Raw genomic sequence first — 5,827 nt, 5'->3', positions numbered from 1 at the left:
TATCTTCTTATGCTTTTATTTTACTTAAGCTTGCATTACTTTTGTTCTGACACTTTTTATTTCCTTATTTTAGTAGATGCTCAATATAGAAACACAGAGAATCCCCTTAAAAAGAATAATTAATGAAAATAATATATAATATTGTTCATTAAGAGATAACTACTGTTAATACTTGGTACATGTTCTACAACACATGCAGATACCATCACATATAAAAATATATTCTTAGATTATATATATAGCTTTTATAACCAGAGAAATAAATGAAAATTTTACTTTTTTGCATAGATTTTTCTATAGAGAAACAGTGGTCTGTACCTGAACTGTCCAATGTGGTAGATACTAATCACATGACTATTTAAATTTTATTTTTAATTAATTTAAATTAAATAAAATTAAAAATGCACTTCCTCAGTCTCACTGGCCATATTTCAAAGGCTAAATAACCACATGTGTCTAGTGGCTACTTTACTGGACAGTGTGTATATCAAACATTTTCCTTATGGTAGAAATTTCTTCTGGACCACACCTCTCTCTAGACAGAGAGGTGGACCTGAGTTTTCCAATTTTCTTGGAATTTTGTTTGCTCTCCTAGTAAATATTAAGGATTACTTTTTATTCTAGAGTTAGTATTATTAATAAGCTTAAAACTCATTTTAATAAATAAATGGAAATTTGTTTTATATCAGGAACATGATAACTTAAACAAATGATTTTCACATGATATCTCAATCTGTGAGTACTCAAACTTTAACAGAACCCTTAAGTGAACTGAATCTACACAGATGTATCACACAAGGGCAGTCAAACTGTTTAGAAAAATGACTGAGTTCACACATTTTTTTTCTCTTTACTAATTTGATAATCAATTTAGTGAGTCAGCAACTCACTTTCAAGTGAATTCCCATTGCCTCATGGGGACCAATCAAATATTCTTGGTACAGTCTATCTCCAATTAACTCCCTCTAGACTAACAAAGGAGAAGGCAATGGCACCCCACTCTAGTACTCTTGCCTGGAAAATCCCATGGGCAGAGGAGCCTGGTGGGCTGCAGTCCATGGGGTCACGAAGAGTCAGACACGACTGAGCGACTTCACTTTTTACTTTTTCACAGACTAACAAAGGTTCATGTGTAGTGCTTCATGGTCATTTCCTCAAGCCAGTAGTTCCATAGTAATTCCACATTCAGGCATGCTTTCTGAATTTTAACTTGCTGACATTCTTGAATACAGCTGCTGAAGTTCTTAAGTACAAGATTGGCTTCAAATTGTGACTACTGGGAATAGCAGAGTTGTCATTCCTCTGAACCTCTAAAGCCAGGGAGTCAATGCTTAGGCTGTCTAAACATAACTGTTCTGAGAATCAGGTAGACAAGATAGGCACATGTGTGGCTGAGACATGTTATAAAGAAATATGTGGAAATCCAAGTGAAGAAATGCCTGGAAGAAAGCATTTGAAGTCATTTGAAAGAAGCCAACTGTCCTGTGGTTGTTTCATGTTGTCAAGTACTGACTCCAGTAATATATCCAAAGATCAATAGATTTCACAAACTTAACCATGTTTCAGGATGCAGAAAACTACCTTCCCCAACTCATTCATCATCTTAGAAGCTAGCCTTAAATCGTCTTCCTACACCTTCTTGGGCATCAGGTTGCCCTGTTGGACAGAATTTATAGGTAATCAGAATTGGGGTTTTGAGAAGGGCTTCAAAGCTGGGATTGTGGATGAAGAATTGCTAAGTAAGGGCTCATCTTTGCTAGGTATTTACACCTGGGCCAGACCTTGCATAATCAGGTACCAAGCAACTCATGACTAGGTAAAACCAGGAATCAATTTGGGACACCGTGATGAATCTTGAGCTACCTAACGCATAGGCCCTAGGCTAGACCAGAGTTGGAAACAGGGTAACAAAGTTTAACTAGACTCCCTGATGTTATAAACTAGTTATAAAGTCTAAGAATAAAAGAGGCTTCCCCAGTGGCTTAGTGGTAAAGAATCTGTCTGCAAGGCAGGAGGTTCAGGTTTAATCCCTGAGTTGGGAAGATCCCCTAGAGAAGGAAATGGCAACCCACTCCAGTATTCTTGCCTGGAAAATTCCATGGACAGAGGAGCCAGGCGGACTACAGTCTATAGGGTCACAAAGAGTCAGACTCGACTAAGTGACTGAACAACAATAGCAAATGAAAAATAAAAGTAGATCTGAGGGCAGGGACATAAGCGGGCATGAGAAAGGTCTGGAACTGAACACAGAAAGTGTTTAAGGATCAAGATCAGAGAGGTACACAACTCAGGTACATAGAGGGCTGAATGTTTTAAGTATGCCTTTCTGGAGAAAGAAAGGTGAGATCCCCTTTATCTGGACAGAGTAAACAGCAACTGGCAATTTCAACAGAAGACAGGGTCCCTCATTAAGCACCAGCTGGTACAGGATCAAGAGGGTGAGTTCCCTATATTCTCTTACATTCTCTCTGTTCTCCTCTGTTTCAGGGAACTGTCCAGAGTCTTGCTCTAGAGAGGACCTTCTGTCCCAGCTGCTCCTCTGAGTACTGGCATAATTTCCATTTGTGTCATTCACTTCCTTCTTTGTCTGGAGTTTTCTGCCCAACTGAGCTATGTATCCATCCCATAAGTAATATAAGGGCAAGTGCCAAAGATAAAGATACACCGAGCATCCCTAATACTGACCGCCCTGTCTCATTACAGCTGCTCTTCCCTTCGAGAATAACCACATGCCCTCCCCTTCTGAGTCAAACTGCCCACAGTGGTGTAGCTTTGGAGGGCTTCCCAGGTGGCACAGGGAACCACTCCAGAGTGACTGCAAAATGCCAATCTTCAGCTAACTTAGTGATCTCTACATGATTTTCTTGTACCTCCTTTACAAAATAAGTGCAGTAATTATCATAGCAAAAACTTGAATTCCTGATGGTGCATCACCCTGCAAGAGGATTTATTTATTATGTAACGTCTGCCTACACTTGTAGCCTATAATAACAATGAAAATAATAATCATAATAGGTGAGTGTTATATAGCATTTCTCTAAATACTTTACATATAAATATATTTTATTCTTACAGAAAGCTTATGAGATTGAGATAGTTATTCCACATAGGCAAGAAAACTGAGATACAGTTAAATCATTTGTACAAGGTTTCAGAGGGAACTGGTAGTGGAGCTGAGATTTGAACCTATACCGATGCTTACCCGTAAGTACTACACTATGCTGCTCATTCATACTCCGCAGTCCAGCTATAAAGAATGATCTTATTTCCTATCTTCACCTCTGATTCTCAATCTGCTGCTTTCTCAATCACTGTTCTCTCAATCTGCATGTCTCTCTAGAGAAAGCTTACTCTTTCTCTAAATCTTTTCTCAAAGACCTCAGTATTAATTCGTGCACAGCTCTTTCAAAAGTCACCTCTAGGGCTCCCACTGCACTAATCATAATGGTTTCTAATAACCTGTATTCATATATGTATCTCACAGAAGTGTGATCTTTAAAATGAGCGAGACCATGCTTAGTTCTTCATCATATTTAAAGTGACTGATATAATATGTGGCTTAGTTTAGAACATAAATATTTATTTGCTGATTGACAGTATAATAAAAGAAAATCAACACAATGTGAAAAACTGAAGGATAAAGAAAACATCAGTGATATGATTTTTTGAATAACATTTAGGAAACAGCCTTTGTCAATGACTTTGGGGAACCACAGCATCACCACTCAATTCCTCCTCCTCGGGCTGTCTACTGACCCACACATCCAGGCTCTGCTCTTTGTGTTGTTCCTAGAGATTTACCTCCTGACACTAATGGGGAACCTGATGCTGCTGCTGGTGATCAGGGCTGATTCTCACCTTCACACGCCCATGTTCTTCTTCCTGAGTCATCTCTCTCTGTCTCCTGGATCTTTGTTTATCTTCAGTCACTGTGCCCAAGATGCTGAAGGAACCCCTGTCTGAGACAAAAACCATCTCAGTAAGGGGCTGCCTGCCTCAAGGCTTCTTTGTGTTTATCACTGCAGGGACTGAAGCCTGTCTGCTCTCAGTGATGGCCTAGGACCTCTATGCCACCATCTGCCACCCTCTGCTCTACAGACAGATGATAAAGAAACAGCTGTGTGTGCAGCTTGTGTGGGGCTCATGGGGCTTGGGTTTCTTGAATGCTGTTACCAATATCCTCCTAGCTGCCAACCTGGACTTCTGTGAGAACCATACCATTAGCCACTACAGCTGTGAGGTGCCCTCTCTCTTCCCTCTGTCCTGCTTTGATGTCTCCATCAGCCTCAGTCCTGCTGTGTGCCAGCCTGATGCCTGGGTTTGGGACCCTCCTCCCAATCGTCTTTTCCTGTGCTTATATTGTCTCCACCATTCTGAGCATCAGCTCCACCCCAGGCTGAAGGAAGGCCTTCTCCACCTGCTCCTCCCATGTCGTTGTGGTGAGCTTCTTCTACGTATCTGCTTTCCTCTGCTATCTCACACCAACTACAGGATCCCCTCTGGAGCTGATCAATATGGTGTGGTCAGTCCCATGGGGAATCTCTCATCTACAGCCTGAGGAACAAGAAGTTAAAGGCAGCTGTGAGAAGAACACTGATTATGTACTTGCTATGTTCCAGATGGGGGAGAAAAAAAAGCCAGAGGAAAATGGGGAATTAGAATAATATGACACTGTGAAAGTTCACATTAAGAAAACTTTCTGGCTCTACAGTGTCAGATGGCAAAGGTAAATTAGCAGTGCATAAGAAATGAATACAAAGATAGTAGGAAAGTGTTTGCTTAGGCAAAACAGAGGGAAAACTATGGGTTAAATAACCATCTGAATCCAGATAATGTGGTCATGAAAGTATTAATTCTTCATTTTCTTGTGTGCTCAGTTGCTTAGTCGTGTCTGACTCTGCGACCCTCTGAATTACAGCTCCAGGCTCCTCTGTGCATGGAATTTTCCAGGCAATAATACTGGAGCAGGTTGCATTTCCTACTCCAGGGGATCTTCCTGACCCAGGGATCAAACCCGCATCTCCCTGTGTCTCCTGAAGTGGCAGATGGATTCCTTATCTCAGAGCCACCTGGGAAACCCTCATCATTCTCAGCACTTCACAATAATCACTTTGGTCTACTTACAAGGTAAAATACTTGTATCTTAAATTATTACTTTTAATTGAACTTAGGGAAGGTAGTGAAAGCTGTAACTTCACTATTAAGAGAGTATTCAGATATTGGGTAAAAAGAATCATAGATTTGGGGACCAGGAAGTAAGAGAAAAATGAGCATCAACTGGAGTGACCCTTGGAGACAAGCAAAAGGAAGGAGGTACAGGCTCTGGAGACCATGAGTTCCTGTATTAGGACAGAGGCCAGGCTCACAGAAACCTTCCAAGAACCTTGCTATGTCTTGCCAGCACTGGTCTATGGAGAATGCCACATCTCAAGCTGCACAGGAGTCCTGATCATTCCCTTTTCCAGACACTGCCTGGGGCACACATCCCTAAAGACAAGGACTCTTTTGGGAAGATGGAAAAAGGAAAACAAATCCACTGGTACAATTCAGAACTGCTGGTGACTTAAGCTGTGGTTTGTTTCAAGACAGTCACTGAAGCAGCACCTTCATGGTCCTGCAGGTGAAAGTCAGGTTTTCTCCTCAAAACTCCGCAGTAAGCAAGTGAGTCCCAGGACAGGATAAGAGGGATCAACAATAAGTTTGTGGGGGTTTGGGGCCATGCTCTGTGGCATATGGGATCTCACTTCCCCAACCAGGGATGGAACCTGTGTCCTCTGCATTGTGAGCTCAGAGTTAACTGCTGGACCACCAGGAAGTCTGACAATAG

General features: G+C 41.3%; 1 pseudogene; it reads left to right on the top strand.

The window, feature by feature from the left end:
• The first annotated feature begins 3,696 nt into the window (after window positions 1-3,696).
• LOC122678618 lies at window positions 3,697-4,659 on the top strand (annotated as a pseudogene).
• The last annotated feature ends 1,168 nt before the right edge of the window (window positions 4,660-5,827 follow it).

This window comes from Cervus elaphus, chromosome 3, assembly GCF_910594005.1.
Source record: "Cervus elaphus chromosome 3, mCerEla1.1, whole genome shotgun sequence".
NCBI lineage: Eukaryota > Metazoa > Chordata > Mammalia > Artiodactyla > Cervidae > Cervus > Cervus elaphus.
The sequence above is the reverse complement of the archived record's forward strand: the minus strand, read 5'-3'. Positions and strand labels throughout refer to the sequence as shown.